At 43.1% G+C, this 26,481-nt stretch overlaps 6 non-coding genes and 1 pseudogene across 6 annotated transcripts; all 7 read left to right on the top strand.

Moving 5' to 3' along the window:
• The first annotated feature begins 1,570 nt into the window (after nucleotides 1-1,570).
• Nucleotides 1,571-1,761, top strand: LOC140310597 (U2 spliceosomal RNA). The gene has a single exon (XR_011916651.1). It is a non-coding gene; the product is annotated as a U2 spliceosomal RNA (small nuclear RNA).
• Nucleotides 1,762-2,117: 356 nt separating this feature from the next.
• Nucleotides 2,118-2,233, top strand: LOC140310763 (U5 spliceosomal RNA). Its single transcript, XR_011916803.1, has one exon. It is a non-coding gene; the product is annotated as a U5 spliceosomal RNA (small nuclear RNA).
• Nucleotides 2,234-2,541: 308 nt separating this feature from the next.
• Nucleotides 2,542-2,717, top strand: LOC140310762 (U2 spliceosomal RNA; annotated as a pseudogene).
• A 21,692-nt stretch (nucleotides 2,718-24,409) lies between these two features.
• On the top strand, nucleotides 24,410-24,523 carry LOC140310492 (U5 spliceosomal RNA). Its single transcript, XR_011916555.1, has one exon. It is a non-coding gene; the product is annotated as a U5 spliceosomal RNA (small nuclear RNA).
• Nucleotides 24,524-24,800: 277 nt separating this feature from the next.
• On the top strand, nucleotides 24,801-24,991 carry LOC140310352 (U2 spliceosomal RNA). Its single transcript, XR_011916430.1, has one exon. It is a non-coding gene; the product is annotated as a U2 spliceosomal RNA (small nuclear RNA).
• Nucleotides 24,992-25,404: 413 nt separating this feature from the next.
• LOC140310849 (U5 spliceosomal RNA) lies at nucleotides 25,405-25,515 on the top strand. The gene has a single exon (XR_011916881.1). It is a non-coding gene; the product is annotated as a U5 spliceosomal RNA (small nuclear RNA).
• Nucleotides 25,516-25,823: 308 nt separating this feature from the next.
• LOC140310542 (U2 spliceosomal RNA) lies at nucleotides 25,824-26,014 on the top strand. The gene has a single exon (XR_011916600.1). It is a non-coding gene; the product is annotated as a U2 spliceosomal RNA (small nuclear RNA).
• Nucleotides 26,015-26,481: the final 467 nt, after the last annotated feature.

Genomic DNA, 26,481 nt, shown 5'->3' with positions numbered 1-26,481 from the left:
CTACACCTCTTTGTCTGGAGTTGTAACAGGCTGAGCAAATAGATACAAATAGATAGTGATAGTTAACAGACTAAACAGAAAAGATCTCTCTACTTGTTAATATTTGTATTCTGCTAAGGTTTCTTCTCTTTTTCTTTTTTTTCTTCATCATGTCAGTTGATGACTGTGTTTTGACTGTGGGAGTACAAATGGTCTTCCATACCTTTTCTCAAATGGAGTTCATCTTGTGCTAGTTGGAGGATGCATGTTTAGGATGGTAAACAGTAAACCCAATATTTCCCATTTCTTCCATGATTTTTTTCAGTCTTGATTTAATTATTCCATTGTGTCTCTCCACGAAACCTGCTGATTGTGGATGATATGCACAGTGGTTTCTAAGGTCTATTTTAAGTTCTTTGCCATCAGTGAGATGACATTGTTTACAAAGTGTGTCAAATTATCACTGAAGATCTTTTCAGGAATTTCAAATGTAGTAATGATTTATTTTACCCGTGCTTTTGCTACTGAGAGTGCATCTGCTTGTGCACATGGAAATATTTCAGTCCATTTGGTAAAAACCTCTGTTGTCACTGAGCAGAATCGTTTCCCTTAACATTAATTTAGTTCAATGAAATCTACACAATAATGAAATAATGAAATCCAAACAAATATGTTGAAAAAGATACACTGGCTTAGGGAATTATCTTCGTTTTGGTCTTAGATTGCCCTGTGGATTGTATTTTGCACATATTTGACCTGCTAGACAAAACTTTATTCATTTATTTATTCTAAAAAAATTTTTTCAATAATTAGTAAAACCATATGCTGTAAAAACCTTGTTCATTATTGCTTCCATCCCTCCTGTTGGGAGATGACATGGTCCATGGCTCAATACTGCAGCATATTTAAACAAATTCTTTGGCAGTATGGTTATTTCTGACATGCAATCATGAGGCTTTCCATCTGTGGGGTAGGTAGCAGTATGGATGGATTAAGTGTAGCACATCTCTCGACAACAAGGTGTGGCTGTGAAAGAAGAACAGTTATGTAGGAGAGATGTCTGGTAAAGATATCTTGTTAAGTAACCATATCACAGCCACTGCATGAGGTACCTTAAGTGTTAATGGGTGAAATAACACCATAATTGTTGATGCCTGCACTGCCAATGGCTTCTGGCCATTGATTCAAAAGTACGATCTTGTCACTTTTTCCCCCTTTCAGTGGACACTGGCCCATAATTACTGCAATTCAGCAGGGGGTCTTTCATTAGGAGTACTGGACGACTCCCCCGTGCACGGTATCCGTTCCGAACCTGTTACTGTGCAGAGTGACTTCTCTGAGTAGAGTCGCCTTACTTGTTGCGACTGTGCCGATGTTTGAAGCTGGAGTGCAAAGTTGTTGCTTTAATGGTGCTCGCTGGAGCGTGCAGGAGTGCAAAGTTATAACATTTAAAAGGGCTGAAGAGTGCTCAGTGCAGCGGGTGGGCGGAGGTGCAAAGTGACACTCTGGCCACCTATAGCCATAAAAAGAACACCACTACAAGTGCGCATTGTGCCAGGAAGGGCCCTCGGACGTGAACCAGTGTACAGTTATCGCTTCTCGGCCTTTTGGCTAAGATCAAGTGTAGTATCAGTTCTTATCAGTTTAATATCTGATATGTCCTCTATACGAGGACTACATATTAAATTGATTTTTAGCAATAGGAGTTGAAAAAGGAGCTTGCTCCGTTCACTCCAAGCATCGACCCAGTACTGCAGTGCCGCTGGGAACGGTGCGCTCTTGTGAAAAAGCAAAAAGCGGTGCAGGATGGAAGTTTCTTTTAGTCTGCTGAGAAAAGAGAGTGAATGCGAAGTAGACTTTAACACGGCTCTGGGAGCGGGCTAACCGGGAGAATTGCTTGAAAGAAACGCGACACCGAATGAGCGGTCAGAACAAAGCCTCAATACGGTGTTCCCGTGGTGTTTTTGTTGCTGCCTTGTCTTTTGCACAGAGTAAAAGACAAGGCAGCCATCGAATAGGGCCTCATTGTTCCTACTTGGTCAGCCGAGGAGCAAGCGTCTCAACCAAGCAAAGCTCACCATGGGGAAGGTGGCTATGCCAACTAGCCTGATGCCCTGCTCCCGCAGTGACGGATAATCGTACTCTGGTTTCTCTTCATAACGTACGTAAGTCTTTCGCCTTTTACTAAAGACTTCCGTGGAGAGCAGCACTAATGAGTTGTTTCTATTTTTGGCAGGCTTTACCTTTGCGGGTGAAGCCCTTTCTGTCTGTGCAAAAGAAATCTTGTTACTGTGCAGAGTGACTTCTCTGAGTAGAGTCGCCTTACTTGTTGCGACTGTGCCGATGTTCGAAGCTGGAGTGCAAAGTTGTTGCTTGAATGGTGCTTGCTGGAGCATGCGGGAGTGCAAAGTTATACCATTTAAAAGGGCTGAAGAGTGCTCAGTGCAGCGGGTGGGCAGAGGTGCAAATTGACACTCTGGCCACCTATAGCCATAAAAAGAACACCACTACAAGTGCGCATTGTGCCAGGAAGGGCCCTCGGACGTGAACCAGTGGACAGTTATCGCTTCTTGGCCTTTTGGCTAAGATCAAGTGTAGTATCTGTTCTTATCAGTCTAATATCTGATATGTCCTCTATACGAGGACTACATATTAAATGGATTTTTAGCAATAGGAGTTGAAAAAGGAGCTTGCTCCGTTCACTCCAAGCATCGACCCGGTACTGCAGTGCTCTAATTATTTTACAGGAAGCAGTAGAGTTTAGATCCCACATTTGTTGATAGGCATTCATTTATTTTTTCTTTTAATCAGTTTTAAAGTGAATACTAACTGAGAAATGAAAAAGGTGAAGAGTTCAGAAGCTTGGCTCAAGAGCAAAACTTGGTTTATGATCAGCTGAGTCTCTAAACAGAACAGCAAAGGTGATGAAGCCATCGAACATTTAAAAAAGATTCTGATTGTTAGAATATCCAGAATTTATAGGAATGGTGGTGATGACTCTTATTTTCGAGAATGGAAATAACTGCACCATGTCTGTTTTATGAATTTAAGGGGCTAAAAAGTTTTATTCTCGTTTTTCTATGATTAACCGAATGTATGTGAGAGTCCAAACAGACATCTCTTCTGTTTAGTCTGTTAACTATCACTATCTATTTGGATCTATTTGCTCAGCCTGTTACAACTCCAGACAAAGAGGTGTAGCCATTCTGATAAATAGAAGAGTAAATTTCACCGTAAACAACACAGTTATAGATCCAGAAGGTAGATTTCTAAAAGTAAATTTATCTATTCAAAATATGAATTTATGCATTGCAAATATATATGGTCCAAATGTGGATGACCCCTCATTTTTTCACTCCTTTTTCACTTCACTCTCTGATCACTCAGATAACACACTCATCACAGGAGGGGACTTTAACATGGTATTAGACTCAGGAGTAGACAGTACTTCAGGAAGTCAGCGGAACTGGCAGTCCACGAATATTGTTAAACAGTAAATGAAAGATCTTTGTGATGCTTGGCGCTCCCACCACCCCACTCTTAGAGAATACACCTTCTTCTCACCGGTACACCACTCATATTCAAGAATAGATTATTTCTTAGTTAGCAGTTCCTTGATGAGGGATATTTCAGACACCAAAATCCACCCCATCACTATCACTGATCACGCTCCAGTTTCTATCACACTGAAGAATAACACCAACAGCTAGGAATGGGAGATTTAATACATCATTACTAAAAGACCCTGATTTTATTAATTATTTCAAAAGGGAATGGTCTGTATATTTAGAAAATAATGACCTGCCAGGAATGTCAGCTTGTACTCTCTGGGAAGCCGGAAAAGCAGTTATGAGAGGCAAAATAATCTCTTTTTCATCAAATAAGAAAAAGAGGGAAAGTTCAAGGATATTAGATTTAGAACTCAGGATTAAATCATTAGAAATTATCTACAGTACCTCCAAAGAGGAACACATACTGAATGAACTAAGAAAAGCTAAACTTGAATTAAACAAAATTATTGATAAACAAACACAATTTCTGATACAAAGACTTCGCTTGGAGAACGTTGAGCACGGCAATAAATCTGGAAGGTTCCTAGCTAACCAACTAAAGAGAAACAAAGAGAAAACAACAATCACTTCTGTTAAAGACTCAAAAGGAAATGTCACCCATGACCCCGATGTAATCAACAATGCTTTTAGGGACTTCTATAAAACCTTATATTCATCACAAAATGATCCATCAGACAGTAACATAGATCAGTTTCTTAGTAATATCAACCTTCCAAAATTACAAACCGAACAGGCAATGGCTCTGGATTCACCTCTTTCAATAGGAGAACTCCATGAAGCCCTTCAACATATGCCTAGTAACAAAGTAGAGTTCTACAAAGAATTTTGCACTGTTTTGGCACCTGTATTTCACAAAATGGTATTACAAGTTAAGCAGAATGGCAGATTATCCCCACACATGAACTCTGCTAACATTATCTTGCTACAGAAACCAGGAAGAGACCCCATACTTCCACCCAGCTACCGCCCAATATCTCTAATAAATGCAGACCTCAAAATAATTTGTAAAGCCCTTGCCAAAAGAATGAAAAAAATAACTCCACTTATAATACATCCTGACCAGACAGGTTTTATAAAGGGTAGACACTCATCCACTAACACTCGCAGGCTAATTAATCTCGTAGACTATTCTACCATCAACAACCTGGAAACCACAATAGTCTCTGTAGATGCAGAAAAAGCATTTGATCGAGTGAACTGGAAATTTTTATTCGAAGCATTAAACAAATTTGGGTTTGGGTCACACTTCATCCACTGGATAAGGATATTATATAGCTCCCCAAATGCGTATGTCAGGACAAATGATCAAACCTCTCCAAGCTTCAGTCTGCAGAGAGGTCCACACCAGTCCCTGGCTGCCCTCTCTGGGGGAGAGTAGCTCCCCCGGTGTATATCCCCATACCCCTCTCCCTTCTGGCTCCTGTACACAGCACACACTCACACATGAAGGGTTTTGGGGGCGTGTGTGTTCGGTGGGGTGTAGTGGATGGGGCCACGTAGGTGGTCCCCTTTGGTTGCACTCTGCAGTTCCCCGCCCCTGTTTTAATTACACCTTAGACATTACTACTTATCAAACACACTCACACACACACATTAGGTCTTGGGGGATGGTTACACTGAGTGGCATCTGGTGGGCGGGGCTCTTTGGGTATGTAGGCTGCCCAGAGGGCCGCGCTCCCAGTTCTACAAGTTTTGCTGCCCCTCAATTTTAATTGCTCACTATTAGAAAATATTGAAGAGCCAGAAGGGTGAGGGGAGGGGTCTTCTTCGCACACCCCTGCTTCCTGGTTGCTGCTCTGGGCGGGAGGGGCCAGGAGGATTAATTAATTGTTCTGCTGGTTTGGGGTCTGTGGTGGCTGGGGGGCTGCTGGCCCCCTGGTGTGCCCGCTGCACTACACCCCAGCGGAGTCGAGGGAGGGAGGACGTGTGGATGTGTGGATGTATGGGACGTGAAAGTGTGTATGGTAATGATTGGGCCTGGATCTGGGACTTGCTGTCGCCTGGCCTGCCTGTGCTTCTCCGGATGGGGGGGCAGCGTTGCCTCTCCCCGCTGCTCGCGACTTCACCCACCTGTGGGTACGTCTTGACTCTCAGGGCACTTGGCCAGGGGCGCTGGGGCAGGCGCTGACCCACTGTGTGGCTGTCTGGGGCGCTTGGCCCTCCTGGGTATTGGGTGGGGCCTCTGCCGGGGGGTTTGGGGGCGCACGGGCTCCTGGGGCCCGGGTCCAGTGCATGGCCCATGTCTGGGCGGCTGGGGCCTGGCGGGGTCGGTGGGCTGTTGCCCCTGGCTCCCGGAGGGCCTCTGCCCTATGCTTATGGGGGCTCTTTCCGGGGGCTTCCTCTGCAGTCTTCTGGGTGGATGCGTGGTTGCCCCTGCGGTGGGCTTCCTGGGTTCTGTGCTCTGTGGGGGCTGCTGGTGGCCTGGATCTTGTGGCCCTCTTTGCCTGCTTCTGATTGCTTGGGGGGCTGTGGATTGTGGCCCTGTACGCTTATACACTCATAACTAAGCACGGTTATCATGTAGGTCCTGTGCCATGGGTGTTGCATGTTCTCACACACACACACACACACACATTCATTAGTCCAGTAGCAGTTGATGTATTATCATGTCGTCTCCGGTCATCTATATCCACAGCTGTGTTGTATGCGATTGCCGCTTCTTGTGCTTGTTTTTGTTTGTTTGTGTTTGTTTTTTCTCTGCTTGTCTGCTTTCAGGTGCTCCTGGTGGCGCTAAGGCTGGATTCCCCTCAGAGGCCATGGATTGTTGTCTGTTTTGTTTTTTACAGGTGTAGCAGCTGGTTGTCTGGTTTTTGTTTCTATTTTTGTTCTGTTTCCTCTTCTTTCCTCTTCTTCTTTCCTTGTCCCCCGGTCCGGTTCAGTTCTATTACATGTCATATATTGTAAACAGAAATAAATAAATGGGCATGAAGGGGAGCTTTACATTTATAAAACTTCCCTTGGCAAAGCAAATCTGTTTGGCATCAAAGGTATTCAGACTACAATTCTGCTGCCATAATGCTGAACAGGACAAGGGGAAAAAAAAAAAAAAAAGTAAAGAAGACAGTTCTGCCGAAAGCCAGGGACTAGACCTGTTCTAAGTTCTATACTTTTTAAAAGGGGCGTGTTTATCAACTATGGAATTAGAAGATTTACAAAAATTGTCAAGTGCTAGATCTTCATCTGGGATTTTAATAGTGTCATGAGTATAACTATTCACCAGATCAGATAAAAAAAAGCCTGCTCATGGAGATGTTTCAGGATCTGGATACCAAGCGTGGACCTATTGTTTTCATTTTTGCAAGTCTGATACAGGCTATTGAGCAGTGATAACTAACACCAAGTTCAGATACTGCGGATTTTCTACCTTTGATTTGTTAAGATTGAGCCAATCAGGGACAACCTTGAAGGATCTCTTAAGTTTGTTTTTTTAGGATCAGTAATTACCTGAGAAAGGTTGATATTGGTACACACCTTTTTTAAAGGATCAGAGGCAGAGTTCAACTTGTTTAGATTAAAATTGCCACACAGAGATTGGGATTAGGCCACATGCACACAGAATGACATCAACAAATATAAAAAATATTAAACATTTACACATAGATTTTTGAATACATGTAGAGGAATGATACTTTGAAATGTGCTCATTGCGGAGTTATGATCAGTTGAGTAATGAAGGTTGAACTATTCTGGGAAAGAGGTTCTATTCCCAGCATCATGATGGACACTCCTGATATAGAAGGTTTCGCGAACGCATTGGAATTGTTTTACTATTTTCATATGCATGTGCAATGAAGAATTGCTTGCTGCTGATAAATGCAAAGAAGAACAGCTTACACGTAGATGCTCACATATAGGCTGCTGAATGCAATGAAGACCTGCTTATCCAGTAAAGTTCAATGTCAATTTGTAATATTCAATTAGGATTTGCAAAACAGTGAAGATAAACAATGGATGGGTCCATAGTAGACTACAGGAATATTTACCTGGGTGTACGTTCAAACAGAGATGAGAAATTTGCGACAAATAATTGTTTGTTTGTTTGTTAGTATGTATATGAATGTTATGTGTATAAACTGTGTTGAGTTATAGTTACTCAGTAGTGTCTCAGTGAAACAACCGACGGGGGAAGCCTTGCGGTGACAACAAAAGCAGTGCTTTACTGATCGGTCAAGTTGCTCCAGTGTACTCCATACAAACTGGTTGGCTACTGAAGGGATAGAAAATGGGGAATAATTGTTTTAAAGCAAACAAGGAGATTAGATGGGGAAAATACATGTTTTAACGGGACCCAGACAATATTAAATACTCAGACAGATGTGAGAAGAAGTGTAGTTTTGTAGGAAATCACAAAATTTTTACATAACATTAGTGAAATCAATTGAAGAATGCCTTTCTGAAGAGCTGTTTACCACAGATGAGCAGCTTTGCGACCAAGCACATTGTAGATCGCTTTACTGCCAAAATCATCTAATTTAATGGATTGGTTTAGACATGCATAACAGCATTTTAAGCATTTTTAGCAATACGCTTCTCTCGAGGAGATATGAAGGAATACAGATTTTGCTATAAAATGAAATCCTTCTATCAAACTGACTTAAAACGGTTTGTCCTTATTTCTTCACTTCTGATGAAGTTTCAACAATAAACAACAAACTTTGTATTATGAGAAAGAACCAGACTCATTCTTCAGGAATCCGAAAATAAGCTCTATTTTACGAGTTATGCACGAATTCGGATTCTCCTATAAAACGAATTCCTTAACTCAAACCAAGTTAAGACTGCTTTGTCCTTCATATTTATTCATGTCTAATCAAGTTTCAACGATAAACAACGTTGTACTTTGTAGAATGAGAAAGAACTTCTTCAGCAATAAGCATCTCTCGACATATGACGAAATACAGATTTTGCTATAAAATTAATTCCTTCTATCAGCCTGACTTAAAACTGTTTGTCCTCCTTATTTATCCACTTCAAATCAAGTTTCAACAATTAAAAAAAATTTGTAGTTTGAGAAAGAACAACTTAATCTTCAGCAATTAGTATAAAAAGAGGGTAAGAAAAGGTGCAAATGCCAACCATACATCACTAAAAGGTGGAGCGGAAGTATTCGGCTGCAAGTAGGTGTGAATTTTCGACCATAATTTGTAAAAAGCGGGTAAGAAAAGGTTCGAATGCCCGACTATATATTAACAAAAGCGGGAGGAGAGGTCTTCGGATGAGAGTGGGTGAGAATTTCCAACCATAATCTATAAAATGTGGTGAAAAAAAAGGTGTGAATACCCCATAGAACACTAAAAGGTGGAGCGGAAGTGTTCGGCTGCAAGAAGGTGTGAATGTCCGACTATATTTGGTGAAAAGCAGGTGAAGCAAGGTCTGAATGCCCAACCTTACATCATCAAAAGCGAGATCAGAGGTGTTTGGCTGCAAGAAGGCCATAGTTTGCCAAAAGCGGGTAAGGTGCGAATGACCGACTAAATATCAACAAAAGTGGGGGCGGAGGTCTTCGGATGCAAGTGGGTGTGAATATCCCACCATACAAGTATGGTGGAGAGGAAGCTGTAAATAGCCGACCATAGTTTGTAAAAAGCGGGTGAAAAAACGTGCGAATGTCCAACCATACATGATCAAAACAGGGAGCGGAGGTGTTTGGCTGCAACAAGGTGTGAATGTCCACCCATAATTAATGAAAAGCGGGCAACAAGTAGGGTTGAATGCCCAACCATACATCATCAAAAGCAGGAGTGGATGTGTTCAGCTACAAGAAGGTTTGAATGTCCGAGCATAGTTTGTAAAAAGCGGGTAAGAAAAGGTTCGAATGCCCGAACATACACCATCAAAGGAGGGAGCGGAGTTGTTCCGCTGAAAGAAGGTGTGAATGTCCGACCATAGTTGGTAAAAAGCGGGTAAGAAAAGGTTAAAATACCCGACTGTACACAATAAATAGCGGGAGCGGAGGTGTTCCGCTGTAAGACGGTGTGAATGTCCGACCATAGTTGGTAAAAAGCGGGTAAGAAAAGGTTTAAATACCCGACTGTACACAATCAATAGCGGGAGCGGAGTTGTTCGGCTTTAAGAAGGTGTGAACGTCCGACCAAAGTTTGTAAAAAGCAGAAAAGGTTCGAATATCCAACCAAACATAATCAAAAGCGGGAGCAGAGCTGTTCGACTGCAAGTAGGTGTGAATGTCCAGCCATAATTACTCACAAACGGGTAAGAAAAGGTAGTATTGCCAGACCACACATGATCAAAACAGGGAGCGGAGGTGGTTCAGCTGCAAGAAGGTGTGAATGTCCGACAAAAGTTTGTAAAAAGCAGTGAAAAGCGAGAAAAAGCTTTTCGTGAGTTCTGCATGATTTGGGATTTTGCTTATAAAATGCATTCCTTCACTCAAACTATGTTAAAACGGATTTGTCCTTCATATTTACCATGTCTAGAAAGATTTAAACAAAAAAAAAAACGTTGTACTTTGCAGTAAAAGACAGAGCAAATCTAAAAATTCAGGAATCCGAGTATAAGCTTTCTTTCATGAGTTCTGCACGATTTCGGATTTTGCTATAAAATGAATTGCTTTGCTCGAACCAAGTTAAAACTGCTTTGTCCTTCCATATTTATCAATGTCGAGATAGATTTAAACAAAACAAAAAACCACGTTGTACTTTGCAATATAAGAAAGAGTAACACTGAAGGATCAGGAATCCGAGAATAAACTTTTCATATGTTCTGTATGTTTTGGGATTTTGTTTTAAAATGAATTCCTTCACTCAAACTACATAGTTTGAGTGAAGGAATTCAAACTGCTTTGTCCTTCATAGTTATCCATGTCTAAAAATTTTTGAAGCATAAACTTCCTCATATTACCCTGAATGAGAAAGAACCACACTTGTGATTAAGCCATACGTTCCTTTTGAGGAGTTCTGCATGATTTGGGATTTTGCTACTAAATAAATTTCTTCACTCAAACCGAGTGAAAACGGCTTTTACCTTTTCACTTGGTTTGAGCAAAGCAATTCATTTTATAGGAAAATCCGAAATCGTGCAGAACTCATGAAAGTATGCTTTTTCTCGGATTCCTGATCCTCCAGTGTTGCTCTTTCCTATACTGCAAAATACAACCTTGTTCTTTGTTGAAATCGATCTAGACATTGATAAATATGAAGGACAAAGCAGTTTCCACTTGGTTTGAGTGAAGGAATTCATTTTATACATAAAATCCCAAATCAAGCAGAACGTATGAAAAGAAGCTTATTCTCGGATTCCTGATCCTTCAGTTTTGCTCTTTCTTCTACTACAAAATACAATGCTGTTCTTTGTCGAAGTCGATCTAGATATTGTTAAATATGAAGTTAAAAGCAGTTTTAACATAGTTTGAGTGAAGGAATTCATTTAATAGCAAAATCCCACATCATGCAGAACGTATGAAAATAAGATTATTCTCGGATTCCTGATCCTTCAGTGTTGCTCTTTCTTCTACTGCAAAATACAATGTTGTTCTTTGTTGAAGTCGATCTAGACATTGATAAATATGAAGGACAAAGATGTTTTGACTTGGTTTGAGCAAAGCAATTCATTTTATAGGAAAATCCGAAATCGTGCAGAACTCATGAAAGTATGCTTTTTCTCGGATTCCTGATCCTCCAGTGTTGCTCTTTCCTATACTGCAAAATACAACCTTGTTCTTTGTTGAAATCGATCTAGACATTGATAAATATGAAGGACAAAGCAGTTTCCACTTGGTTTGAGTGAAGGAATTCATTTTATACATAAAATCCCAAATCAAGCAGAACGTATGAAAAGAAGCTTATTCTAGGATTCCTGATCCTTTAGTGTTGCTCTTTCTGCTACTGCAAAATACAATGTTGTTCTTTGTTGAAGTCGATCTAGACATTGATAAATGTGAAGTTAAAAGCAGTTTTAACATAGTTTGAGTGATGGAATTGATTTTATAGTAAAATCCGAAATCATGCAGAACTCATGAAAATAAGCTTATTCTCGGATTCCTAAAACTTTTGATTTAATCGTTCTTTTACTGCAAAGTACAACGTTGTTTTCTTTGTTTAAATCTATCTAGACATTGATAAATATGAAGGTAAAAGCCGTTTTAACATAGTTTGAGTGAAGGAATTCATTTTATAGATAAAATCCCAAATCATGCAGAACTCCTCAAAAGGGGCGTATGGCTTAATCACAAGTGTGGTACTTTCTCATTCAGGGTAATAAGAGGAAGTTTGTGCTTGAAATATATGTAGAAATGGGTACATATGAAGGACAAAGCAGTTTTAACATAGTTTGAGTGAAGGAATTCATTTTAAAACAAAATCCCAACACATGCAGAACTCATGAAAGCAAGCTTATACTCGGATTCCTGAAACTTTAGATTTGCTCTTTCTTTTACTGCAAAGTACAACGTTGTTTTTTGTTGAAATCTAGACATTGATAAATACCAGCCGAACATCTCTGCTGCCACTTTTGATAATTTATAGTTGGGCATTCGCACCTTTTCTTACCCGCTTTTTACAAATTATGATCTGACATTCACACCTACTTGGAGTCACCTTCTCTTATGATCATGTGCGGTTTGATATTCGAAAATTTTCTTTCATGTTTTCTAGCAATTATTTATGGACATTCAGACCTTGCAGCTGAACACCTCCGCTCCCGCTTTTGATGGTGTATAGTCGGGCTTTCGAGCCTTTTCTTCCCCGGTTTTTACAAATTATGGTTGGACATTCAGACCTTCTTGCAGCCGAAAACCTCCGCTCCCTCTTTTGATCATACATTGTCGGGCATTTGCATCTTTTCTTACCCGCTTTTTACAAACCATGGTCGGACTTTCACACCTTTTAGTAGCCGAACAACTCCGCTCCCGCTATTGATCGTGTACAGTCGGGTATTTTAATCTTTTCTTACCCGGTTTTTTACCAACTATGGTTGGACATTCACACCTTCTTACAGCGAAACACCTCCGCTCCCTCTTTTGATGGTGTAGGTTCGGGCATTCAAACCTTTTCTTACCCGCTTTTTACAAACTATGGTCGGACGTTCACACCTTGCAGCCGAACACCTCCGCTTCCGCTTTTGATGGTATATACTCGGGCATTCGAACCTTTTCTTACCCGCTTTTTACCAACTATGGTCGGACATTCACACCTTCTTGCAGCTGAACACCTCCTCTCCCGCTTATGATCAAATGCGGTTTGATATTCTAAAATTTTCTTTAAGTTTTTCTAGCAATTATTGATGGACATTCAGACCTTCTTGCAGCTGAACACCTCCTTTCCCGCTTTTGATGGTGTATAGTCGGGCTTTCGAGCCTTTTCTTCCCCGGTTTTTAAAAATTATTGTTGGACATTCAGACCTTCTGGCATCCGAAAACCTCCGCTCCCTCTTTTGATCATACATTGTTGGGCATTCGCACCTTTTCTTACCCGGTTTTTACAAACCATGGTCGGACTTTCACACCTTTTAGTAGCCGAACAACTCCGCTCCCGCTATTGATCGTGTACAGTCGGGTATTTTAATCTTTTCTTACCCACTTTTTACCAACTATGGTCGGACATTCACACCTTCTTACAGCGGAACACCTCCGCTCCCTCTTTTGATGGTGTATGTTCGGGCATTCAAACCTTTTCTTGCCTGCTTTTTACAAACTATTGTCGGATATTCAAACCTTCTAGTAGCCGAACACATCCACTCCTACTTTTGATGATGTATGGTTGGGCATTCGAACCTACTTGTTGACCGCTTTTCATTAATTATGGGTGGACATTCAAACCTTGTCGCAGCCAAACACCTCCGCTCCCTGTTTTGATCATGTATGGTTTCACATTCGCACCTTCTCTCACCCGCTTTTTACTATGGTCGGCCATTCACAGCTTCCTCTCCACCATACTTGTATGGTGGGATATTCACACCCACTTGCATCCGAAGACCTCCGCCCCCACTTTTGTTGATATTTAGTCGGTCATTCGCACCTTACCCGCTTTTGCCAAACTATGGCCTTCTTGCAGCCAAACACCTCTGATCTCGCTTTTGATGATGTAAGGTTGGGCATTCAGACCTTGCTTCACCTGCATCTCATCCGAAGACCTCTCCTCCCTTTTTTAATATATAGTCAGGCATTCAAACCTTTTCTTACAGCTTTTTACAAATTATGGTCGGACATTCACACCTACTTGCAGCCGAATACTTCTGCTCCACCTTTTAGTGATGTATGGTTGGCATTTGCACTTTTCTTACCCTCTTTTTATACTGATTGCTGAAGATTAAGTTGTTCTTTCTCAAACTACAAAAATTTTTTAATTGTTGAAACTTGATTTGAAGTGGATAAATAAGGAGGACAAACAGTTTTAAGTCAGGCTGATAGAAGAAATTAATTTTATAGCAAAATCTGTACTTCATCATATGTCGAGAGATGCTTATTGCTGATGAAGTTCTTTCTCATTCTAGAAAGTACAACGTTGTTTATCGTTGAAACTTGATTAGACATGAATAAATATGAAGGACAAAGCAGTCTTAACTTGGTTTGAGTTAAGGAATTCGTTTTATAGGAGAATCCGAATTCGTGCATAACTCGTAAAATAGAGCTTATTTTCGGATTCCTGAAGAATGAGTCTGGTTCTTTCTCATAATACAAAGTTTGTTGTTTATTGTTGAAACTTCATCAGAAGTGAAGAAATAAATGAATGCCTATCAACAAATGTGGGATCTAAACTCTAGTCCTTCCTCTAAAATAATTTCCTTTCTCAATTCAGAAATATGTGTATGTAAGTCACAACACCCATGACACCAAAACGGCTTTCTTTTCTCTCTTTTCACTACACTCTGCACTGTGAGCACACACACCAAATCAGAAAGGCTTTTTTCTCTCTTTTCTACATTATGGACTGTGGGGACACAAAACCGCTCTCTCTTTTTTTTTTTGATTGTGTGCCAGGGCGTTGTCTCACGTATTAGATTATGCTTAAGATACGAATGGGTTTATCAGTCACATCAGAATCCATACATACTGATCCTCCCGTAATAAAATGGTCGGATCTTATCAAACACACTTTGTTTCTTGTGACAGTCAAGTCAGCGAAACAGTGTATACACGTCAAGACACTGAATCAAGTTTGCCACAAGAACTCATAAGTTTGGCAGTATTGCTCTGTCGTCAGCAATCATACACCCATTTTATTTTCGTGAGACATGTGCAGGCACCTGTTCATCTACTGTTCTATCACTATGAATTAGTTTATCTATTATCAATAAGGATACCTCTACAACTACTATCAAAGTATGTCCAGACTTCTTATGTTGTCAGTTGCTATATATGAATAAGTGGGTAGCTACTGACAAGCATTAAGCATGTCACACAGCCCAAACATATAACATTTCAGGACACACCACACAGTTAAGAACCACAGTGAAGCGTGTCAAAGCCCAAACATGTAACATTCAACAGGACACTTACACAACACATTCAAATCAAACAGTCAGACAACATACAAGAACATATACCCCAGCCGGCATTGCTCCCTGCCTATTTTCCTACAGCTCACTATGTGTGCGCACACCTTTGTTCACAAACTCTTCAACTTATACTCTATTACCGAAGCTGCTACAGCTCGATTGGCCGAATACCGAATAATCCTATTTCGGTGAATTTGACATCTGCCTTACATGTAACAGATTAGCGGTTTAGCTGTTTTAATTTAGTTTGAGTGAAGGAATTCATTTTATAGCAAAATCCGAAATCGTGAAGAACTCATGAAAGTAAGCTTATTCTCGGATTCCTGAAACTTTAGATTTGCTCTTTCTTTTACTGCAAAGTACAACGTTGTTTTTTTTGTTTAAATCTTTCTAGACATGGTAAATATGAAGGACAAAGCAGTTTTAACATAGTTTGAGTGAAGGAATGCATTTCATAAGCAAAATCCCAAATCATGCAGAACTCACGAAACGCTTTTTCTTGCTTTTCACTGCTTTTTACAAACTTTGGTCGGACGTTCACAACTTCTTGCAGCCGACCACCTCTGCTTCCGCTTTTGATGGTGTATATTCGGGCATTCAAACCTTTTCTTACCCATTTTCAGTAATTATGGGTGGACATTCACACCTTCTTGCAGCTGAACACCTCCTCTCCCGCTTATGATCATGTGCGGTTTGATATTCGAAAATTTTCTTTCATGTTTTAAAGCAATTATTGATGGACATTCAGACCTTCTTGCAGCAGAACACCTCCGCTCCCTGTTTTGATCATGTATGGTTTGACATTCGCACCTTTTCTCACCCGCTTTTTACTATGGTCGGTCATTCACAGCTTCCTCTCCACCATACTTGTATGGTGGGATATTCACACCCACTTGCATCCGAAGACCTCCGACCCCACTTTTGTTGATATTTAGTCGGTCATTCGCACCTTACCCGCTTTTGGCAAACTATGGCCTTCTTACAGCCAAAAACCTCTGATCTCACTTTTGATGATGTAAGGTTGGGCTTTCAGACCTTGCTTCACCTGCTTTTCACCAAACATAGTCGGACATTCACACCTTCTTGCAGCCGAACACTTCCGCTCCACCTTTTAGTGTTCTATGGGGTATTCACACCTTTTTTTTCACCGCATTTTATAGAATACGGTTGGAAATTCTCACTCACTCTCATCCGAAGACCTCTCCTCCCGTTTTTGTTAATATATAGTCTGGCATTCGAACCTTTTCTTACCCGCTTTTTACAAATTATGGTCGAACATTCACACCTTCTTGCAGCCGAATACTTCCGCTCCACCTTTTAGTGATGTATGGTTGGCATTTGCACCTTTTCTTACCCTCTTTTTATACTTATTGCTGAAGATTAAGTTGTTCTTTCTCAAACTACAAAATTTTTTTAATTGTTGAAACTTGATTTGAAGTGGATAAATAAGGAGGACAAACAGTTTTAAGTCAGGCTGACAGAAGGAATTAATTTTATAGCAAAATCTGTATTTCGTCATATGTCGAGAGATGCTTATTGCTGAAGAAGTTCTTTCTCATTCTACAAAGTACAACGTTGTTTATCGTTGAAACTTGATTAGACATGAATAAATATGAAGGACAAAGCAGTTTGATAGAAGGATTTTTTTTTATAGCAAAATCTGTATTCCTTCACATCTCCTCGAGAGAAGCTTATTGCTGAAAATTAGGTCTGGTTCTTTTTCATACTACAAAATACAGTGTTGTTTATTGTTGAAACTAGATTAGAAGTAGATAATTATGAAGGACAAAGCAGTTTGAACTTGGTTTGAGAGAAGCAATTAATTTTATTGCAAAATCTGAATTCATGCATAACTCGTCAAATAGATAGTGATGTGTCGTTCGTGAGCGATTCGTTCGATATGAACTAATTTTTTATATGACTCGGGAGTAACGAGTTGTCTCAGTGAGTGATTCGTTCATTTTCATGCAGTACCCTTCGTCACCACATGGCAGGCGGCAGCTTCATAATCTCAATCAGCAGGACAGGAAACAGTATTGATTCGTTCACGACTCAACTCCTCGGGTGACGGGTCCTCGCACAGGAAATAGTATTGATTCGTTCATGACTCAACTCCTCGGCTGACGGGTCCTCGCACAGGAAACAGTATTGATTCGTTTACGACTCAACTCCTTGGGTCTTCGTTCATTTGTCACGTTTCAAATTCTACGTTTCATTTGACAGGCTGAAGAGCAGTAGGCACAACAGTTCGTTCACAAACCGGATCATTAATCTCATAGACTATTCTACCATCAACAACTTGGAAACCACAATCGACTCTCTAGATGCAGAAAAAGCATTTGATGGAGTGAACTGGAAATTTTTATTCGCAGCATTAAACAAATTTGGGTTTGGGTCACACTTCATCAACTGGATAAGGATATTATATAGCTCCCCAAATGCAAGTGTCAGGACAAATGATCAAACATCTCCAAGCTTCAGTCTGCAGAGAGGTACAAGACAGTGTTGCCCACTTTCTCCCTCACTTTTTGCTATTTTGATCAAACCTTTAGCAGTTTCTATCAGGCAAGATAGAAATATTAAAGGCATCCAATCCCAAAATATTGAGCATAAAATAAGTCTTTATGCTGATGATGTTTTACTTTTCCTTCAGAACTCACAGACGTCTCTCACTCACACATTCTCAGCACTTTCTGACTACTCTATCAACTGGTCTAAGACCACAGTTCTGCCCATTAACTGTAGGGTCCAGAATATACCTGTGATCACTTTACAGTCAGGAAATATTCGATATTTAGGCATAAACATTTCCTCCAGGCTCTCAGAGCAAACAAAGCTAAATTATGTGCAATTATTAAAGAGAGTAGAGGACGATCTCTCTCGTTGGAAGTCCTTACATATATGACTTATGGGGTGAGTTACAACCATTAAAATTATGATACTACCAAAAGTTAACTATTTGTTCTCAATGATCCCCATAAAACCATCTGCTACTTGGTTTAAGTCACTAGATTCATGCATCTCCAAATTTCTGTGGAAAAACAAACCACCACGTATTAGTTTAAAAACCCTACAGAAGACCAAGGACAGTGGTGGATTAGATTTACCTCATTTTCAGCACTATTCCTTAGCCAATAGGTTACAATATATATATCAAAATGGTTTAAACCTTGTTGTTGTCACAGTTCCCAGAGACGTTGTAATCGTTGAGGATTCTATATTCACCCCCTCATTAGAGGCACGTGTTGCAGATTGATGACACTGAATCTTCTTCTCTGTTCATTGCTGGCATCATTCCCAGCATCGTAAGCGTTCGTGGCATTGTTAGCCTCTTCTTCTGGATCTTGATATCGAGCATCCTTTTGTATTTCTGGTTTGTCGTTCACCGGAGTCTTCGTCTCTTTGTCCTTGAGTTTGGTGATTTTTTCTTCTTTTGATGCCTTGACACAGTGTGACAGGTGATACCACGTGGGAGATCCTTTAACTTGGACTGCTGTCCCTGTGCTGCAAAATGGCTGTGCTGCTCAAATGGTCTCTCCTTCATCATATACACAGTTATTTATACATCACCTTCCACCATGAAGCGTTGTCCCTTTTTGTTTCTCTCTTTGTTCTTAAAATGCTGTTATGCATGTCTAAACCAATCCATTAAATTAGATCATTTTGGCAGTAAAGCGATCTACAATGTGCTTGGTCGCAAAGCTGCTCATCTGTGGTAAACAGCTCTTCAGAAAGGCATTCTTCAATTGATTTCACTAATTTTATGTAATAATTTTGTGATTTCCTACAAAACTACACTTCTTCTCCCATCTGTCTGAGTATTTAATATTGTCTGGGTCCCGTTAAAACATGTATTTTTCCCATCTAATTCCTTGTTTGCTTTAAAACAAGTATTCCCCATTTTCTATCCCTTCAGTGGCCAACCAGTTTGTATGGAGTACACTGGAGCAACTTGACTGATCAGTAAAACACTGCTTTTGTTGTCGCCGCAAGGCTTCCCCCGTCGGTTGTTTCACTGAGACACTACTGAGTAACTATAACTCAACACAGTTTATACACATAACATTCATATACATACAAACAAACAAACAAACAATTATGTATCACAATTTTCTCATCTCTGTTTGAACGTACACCCAGGTAAATATTCCTGTAGTCTTCTCATACCGACTATGGACCCATTCATTGTTTAACTTCACTGTTTTGCAAATCCTAATTGAATATTACACATTGACATTGAATTTTACTGGATAAGCAGGTCTTCATTGCATTCAGCAGCCTATATGTGAGCATCTATGTGTAAACTGTTCTTCTTTGCATTTATCAGCAGCAAGCAATTCTTCATTGCACATGCATATGAAAATAGTAAAACAATTCCAATGCGTTAGCCAAACCTTCTATATCAGGATATAGAATACTGACTGACTGTCAGTGTAAACGTTAACAACCTTTTTGTTATTTAATTTACAAGCTTCAGTTAAAGCTACCAATTCGACTGCTTGAACAGAGTAATTTTTTGGTAGTGGTTGTTTTAAGAAAACTTCAGTTTCTGTTACTACTGCAAATCCTGTAGCATTTGTGCCATCAGGGTTTTTTGCTTGACCTGTCAAATAAATATAGTTATTTCTGAATTTTCATAACGTATATCAGTTAAGTCTGGCCTGGGTAAAACACTGATGGTTATTTCTGACATGCAATCATGAGGCTTTCCATCTGTGGGGTAGGTAGCAGTGTGGATGGATTAAGTGTAGCACATCTCTCGACAACAAGGTGTGGCTGTGAAAGAAGAACATATATGTAGGAGAGATGTCTGGTAAAGATATTTTGTTAAGTAACCATATCACAGCCACTGCATGAGGTACCTTAAGTGTTAATGGGTGAAATAACACCATAATTGTTATTGGCTTCTGGCCATTGATTCAAAAGTACGATCTCGTCACTTTTTCCCCCTTTCAGTGGACACTGGCCCCTAATTACCGCAATTCAGCAGGGGGTCTTTCATTAGGAATACTGGACTCCCCCGTGCACGGTTTCAGCTCCGACCCTGGACGGCGGAAACAACATCGAGATTTGGTTTGAGGACCCAATTGTTGAGAAAATTCTCTCAATGATTCTCTCGGGATCCTCCCGTAATAAAATGGTCGGATCTTATCAAACACACTTTGTTTCTTGTGACAATCAAGTCAGCGAAACAGCGTATACACGTCAAGACACTGAATCAAATTTGCCACAAGAACTCATAAGTTTGGCAGTATTGCTCTGCCGTCAGCAATCATACACCCATTTTATTTTCGTGAGACATGTGCAGGCACCTGTTCATCTACTGTTCTATCACTATGAATTAGTTTATCTATTATCAATAAGGATATTTCTACAACAACTATCAAAGTATGTCCGGACTTCTTATGTTGTCAGTTGCTATATATGAATAAGTGGGTAGCTACTGACAAGCATTAAGCATGTCACACAGCCCAAACATATAACATTTCAGGACGCACCACACAGTTAACAACCACAGTGAAGCGTGTCAAAGCCCAAACATGTAACATTCAACAGGACACTTACACAACACATTCAAATCAAACAGTCAGACAACATACAAGAACATATACCCCAGCCGGCATTGCTCCCTGCCTATTTTCCTACAGCTCACTATGTGTGCGCACACCTTTATTCACAAACTCTTCAACTTATACTCTTTTACCGAAGCTGCTACAGCTCGATTGGCCGAATACCCTTAGATCCTATTTCGGTGAATTTGACATCTGCCTTACATGTAACAGATTAGTGGTTTAGCAGTTTTAATTTAGTTTGTAACCTAGGATGGCTCCCCCCTGAGCTGTCACCTTATCGTGGTGGGGGAGTTTGCGTGCCCCAATGAGTCTGGGAGCTATGTTGCCCGGGGCTTTAAGCCCCTGGTAGGGTCACCCAAGGCAAACAGATCCTAGATGAGGGACCAGACAAAGAACAGCTCAAAAGACTCCTTATGATGAACAAAAAATTTGGACCTCGTGATTCCTTGCCCGGATATGGGACACCGGGGCCTCCCCCCGGAGCCAGGCCCGGGGGTGGGGCCCGGCAGCGGGCGCCTGGTGGCCGGGCTTGTGCCCATGGGGCTCGGTCGGGCATAGCCCGAAATGATGACGTGGGTCCCCCTTCCGACGGGCTCACCACCCGTGGGAGGGGCCAAGGGGGTCGGGTGCGATGTGAGCTGGGTAGCAGCCGAAGGCAGAGGCCTTGGCGGTCTGATCCTCGGCTACTGAAGCTAGCTCTTGGGACGTGGAATGTCACTTCTCTGTTGGGGAAGGAGCCGAGGCTGAGCGGTTCCGGCTAGATATAGTCGGACTCACCTCGACGCACGGCTTGGGCTCTGGAACCAGTCCTCTTGAGAGGGGTTGGACTCTCTTCCACTCTGGAGTTGCCCGTGGTGAGAGGCGCAGAGCAGGTGTGGGCATACTTATTGCCCCCCGGCTGTGTGCCAGTACATTGGGGTTTACCCCAGTGAACGAGAGGGTAGCCTCCCTCCGCCTTCGGGTGGGGGGACGAGTCCTGACTGTTGTTTGTGCCAAACGGCAGTTCAGAGTACCCACCCTTTTTGGAGTCTCTGGGGGAGGCACTGGAGAATGCTCCTACCGGAGACTCCCTCGTTCTGCTGGGGGACTTCAATGCTCACGTGGGCAATGACAGTGAGACCTGGAGGGGTGTGATTGGGAGGAACGGCCCCCCCGATCTGAACCAGAGTGGTGTTATGTTGTTGGACTTCTGTGCCGGTCATGGACTGTCCATAACGAACACCATGTTCAGACATAAGGGTGTCCATATGTGCACTTGACACCAGGCTGTCAACTGATCACCACCTGGTGGTGAGTTGGCTCCGCTGGTGGGGGAGGATGCCGATCAGACCTGGCAGGCCCAAACGTATTGTGAGGGTCTGCTGGGAGCGTTTGTCAGAATCCCCCGTCAGAAGGAGCTTTAACTCCCACCTCCGGCAGAGCTTCAACCATATCCCGGGGGAGGTGGGGGACATTGAGTCCGAATGGGCCATGTTCCGTGACTCCATTGCCGAGGCAGCTGATCATAGTTGTGGCCGTAAGGTGGTCGGTGCCTGTCGTGGCGGCAACCCTCGAACCTGCTGGTGGACACCAGTGGTGAGGGAAGCCGTCAAGCTGAAGAAGGAGTCCTATCGGGCCTTTTTGGCCAGTGGGACCCTGGAAGCAGCTGATAGGTACCGACAGGCCAGACGGGCCGCGGCTTCGGCGGTTGCTGAGGCAAAAACTCGGGCCTGGGAGGAGTTCGGTGAGACCATGGAGAATGATTTCCGGACGGCCTCGAAGAGATTCTGGTCCACCATCCGGCGTCTCAGGGGGGGGAAGCGGCTCACAGTCAACACTGTTTACAGTGGGGACGGGGCTTTGCTGACCTCAACTAGGGATGTTGTGAGTCGGTGGGGGGAGTACTTCGAGGAACTCCTCAAACCTACCAACACGTGCTCGGAAGAGGCAGAGTCGGAGAGCTCGGAGCTCGGAACTCGGAGACCCATTTCTGGGGCTGAGGTTGCCGAGGTGGTCAAAAAGCTCCTCGGTGGCAAGGCCCCGGGGGTGGATGAGGTCCGTCCTGAGTTTCTCAAGGCTCTGGATGTTGTAGGGCTGTCTTGGCTGACACGCCTCTGCAGCATCGCGTGGACATCGGGGACAGTGCCTCTGGACTGGCAGATTGGGGTGGTGGTCTCCTACTTTAAAAAGGGGGACCGGAGGGTGTGTTCCAACTATAGGGGTATCACACTCCTCAGCCTCCCTGGTAAGGTCTATTCGGGGGTATTGGAGAGGAGGATCCGTCGGATAATCGAGCCTCGGATTCAGGAGATGCAGTGTGGCTTTCGTCTTGGCCGTGGAACAGTGGACCAGCTCTATACCCTCGGCAGGATCCTGGAGGGTGCATGGGAGTTCGCCGAACCAGTCTACATGTGTTTTGTGGACTTGGAGTAAGCGTTCGACCGTGTCCCTCGTGGAGTCCTGTGGGGGGTGCTCCGGGAATATGGAGGGCCGGACCCCTTGATAGGGGCCGTTCAGTCTCTGTATGACCGGTGCCAGAGTTTGGTCCGCATTGCAGGCAGTAAGTCGGATATGTTTCCGGTGAGAGTTGGACTCCGTCAGGGCTGCCCTTTGTCACCGATTCTGTTCCTAACTTTTATGGACAGAATTTCTAGGCGGAGCCAGGGCGTTGAGGGTGTCCGATTTGGCGACCTCAGAATCGGGTCTCTGCTTTTTGCAGATGATGTGGTTCTGTTAGCGTCGTCAGGCCGTGACCTTCAGCTCTCACTGGAGAGATTCGCTGCCGAGTGTGAAGCGGCTGGGATGAGAATCAGCACCTCCAAATCTGAGACTATGGTTCTCAGACGGAAAAGGGTGGAATGCTCTCTCCGGGTCGGGAATGAGATCCTTCCCCAAGTGGAGGAGTTCAAGTATCTCGGGGTCTTGTTCACGAGTGAGGGACGAATGGAGTGGGAGATTGACGGGCGGATCGGTGCGGCGTCTGCAGTGTTGCGGGCTCTGCACCGACCCGTCGTTGTGAAGAGGGAGCTGAGCCAGAAGGCGAAGCTCTCTACTTACTGGTCAATCTACGTTCCCATCCTCACCTATGGTCAAGAGTTGTGGGTAGTGACCGAAAGAACAAGATCGCGTATACAAGCGGCCGAAATGGGTTTCCTCCGCAGGGTGTCTGGGCTCTCCCTTAGAGATAGGGTGAGAAGCTCAGTCATCCGGGAGGGGCTCGGAGTAGAACCGCTGCTCCTCCGCATTGAGAGGAGTCAGATGAGGTGGCTCGGGCATCTGGTTAGGATGCTCCTCCCTGGGGAGGTGTTCCGGGCACGTCCCACTGGGAGGAGACCCCGGGGGAGATCCAGGACACGTTGGAGACACTATGTCTCTCGGCTGGCCTGGGAACGCCTCGGGGTCCCCCCGGAAGAGCTGGAGGAAGTGGCCGGGGACAGAGATGTCTGGGTTTCTCTGCTCAAGCTGCTGCCCCCGCGACCCGACCCCCGGATAAGCGGCAGATGATGGATGGAATTTAGTTTAAGTGAATGAAGAGAGTGAATACGAAGTAGACTTTAACACGGCTCTGGGAGCGAGCCGAGTGCGGGCTAACCGGGAGAATTGCTTGAAAGAAACGCAACACCGAATGAGCGGTCAGAACAAAGCCTCAATACGGTGTTCCCGTGGTGTTTGTGGCTGCCTTGTCTTTATCACAGAGTAAAAGACAAGGCAGCCATCGAATAGGGCCCGATTGTTCCTACTTGGTCAGCCGAGGAGCAAGGGGGGGAGCAAGCGTCTCAACCAAGCAAAGCTCACCATGGGGAAGGTGGCTATGCCAACTAGCCTGATGCCCTGCTCCCGCAGTGACGGATAATCGTACTCTGGTTTCTCTTTATAACGTACAAGTCTTTCGCCTTTTACTAAAGACTTCCGTGGAGAGCAGCACTAATGAGTTGTTTCTATTTTTGGCAGGCTTTACCTTTGCGGGTGAAGCCCTTTCTGTCTGTGCAAAAGTAATCTTGTTACTGTGCAGAGTGACTTCTCTGAGTAGAGTCGCCTTACTTGTTGCGATTGTGCCGATGTTGCTTGAATGGTGCTCGCTGGAGCGTGCGGGAGTGCAAAGTTATACCATTTAAAAGGGCTGAAGAGTGCTCAGTGCAGCGGAGGTGCAAAGTGACACTCTGGCCACCTATGGCCATAAAAAGAACGCCGCTACAAGTGCGCATTGTGCCAGGAAGGGCCCTCGGACGTGAACCAGTGGACAGTTATCGCTTCTCGGCCTTTTGGCTAAGATCAAGTGTAGTATCTGTTCTTATCAGTTTAATATCTGATATGTCCTCTATACGAGGACTACATATTAAATGGATTTTTAGCAATAGGAGTTGAAAAAGGAGCTTGCTCCGTTCACTCCAAGCATCGACCCGGTACTGCAGTGCCGCTGGGAACGGTGCGCTCTTCTCTGCTCTTGTGAAAAAGCAAACAGCGGTGCAGGATGGAAGTTTCAGGGAGCCCAAGATGAAACTTTCTTTTAGTCTGCTGAGAAAAGAGAGTGAATGCGAAGTAGACTTTAACACGGCTCTGGGAGTGAGCCGAGTGCGGGCTAACCGGGAGAATTGCTTGAAAGAAACGCGACACCGAATGAGCGGTCAGAACAAAGCCTCAATACGGTGTTCCCGTGGTGTTTTTGTTGCTGCCTTGTCTTTTGCACAGAGTAAAAGACAAGGCAGCCATCGAATAGGGCCCGATTGTTCCTACTTGGTCAGCCGAGGAGCAAAGGGGGGGAGCAAGCGTCTCAACCAAGCAAAGCTCATCATGGGGAAGGTGGCTATGACAACTAGCCTGATGCCCTGCTCCCGCAGTGACGGATAATCGAACTCTGGTTTCTCTTGATAACGTAGTCTTTCGCCTTTTACTAAAGACTTCCGTGGAAAGCAGCACTAATGAGTTGTTTCTATTTTTGGCAGGCTTTACCTTTGCGGGTGAAGCCCTTTCTGTCTGTGCAAAAGAAATCTTGTTACTGTGCAGAGTGACTTCTCTGAGTAGAGTCGCCTTACTTGTTGCGACTGTGCCGATGTTCGAAGCTGGAGTGCAAAGTTGTTGCTTGAATGGTGCTCGCTGGAGCGTGCGGGAGTGCAAAGTTACACCATTTAAAAGGGCTGAAGAGTGCTCAGTGCAGCGGATGGGCGGAGGTGCAAAGTGACACTCTGGCCACCTATGGCCATAAAAAGAACGCCGCTACAAGTGCGCATTGTGCCAGGAAGGGCCCTCGGACGTGAACCAGTGGACAGTTATCGCTTCTCGGCCTTTTGGCTAAGATCAAGTGTAGTATTTGTTCTTATCAGTTTAATATCTGATATGTCCTCTATACGAGGACTACATATTAAACGGAATTTTAGCAATAGGCGTTGAAAAAGGAGCTTGCTCCGTTCACTCCAAGCATTGACCCGGTACTGCAGTGCCGCTGGGAACGGTGCGCTCTTCTCTGCTCTTGTTAAAAAGCAAACAGCGGTACAGGATGGAAGTTTCAGGGAGCCCAAGATGAAACTCTGCCAGAGCCGTGTTAAAGTCTACTTCGCATTCACTCTCTTTTCTCAGCAGACTCTTGGGATTTTATCTATAAAATTAATTCCTTCACTCAAACTATGTTAAAACTGCTTTGTCCTTCATATTTACCATGTCTAGAAAGATTTAAACAAAAAAAACAACGTTGTACTTTGCAGTAAAAGAAAGAGCAAATCTAAAGTTTCAGGAATCCGAGAATAAGCTTACTTTCATGAGTTCTTCACAATTTCGGATTTCGCTATAAAATGAATTCCTTCACTCAAACTAACTTAAAACTGCTAAACCGCTAATCTGTTACATGTAAGGCAGAGGTCCAATTCACCGAAATAGGATCTAAGAGTATTCGGCCAATCGAGCTGTAGCAGCTTCGGTAAAAGAGTATAAGT

The sequence above is a fragment of the Leuresthes tenuis genome, unplaced genomic scaffold (genome assembly GCF_036924035.1).
Source record: "Leuresthes tenuis unplaced genomic scaffold, fLeuTen1.0.hap1 SCAF_6, whole genome shotgun sequence".
NCBI classification, from domain to species: domain Eukaryota; kingdom Metazoa; phylum Chordata; class Actinopteri; order Atheriniformes; family Atherinopsidae; genus Leuresthes; species Leuresthes tenuis.
The sequence above is the reverse complement of the archived record's forward strand: the minus strand, read 5'-3'. Positions and strand labels throughout refer to the sequence as shown.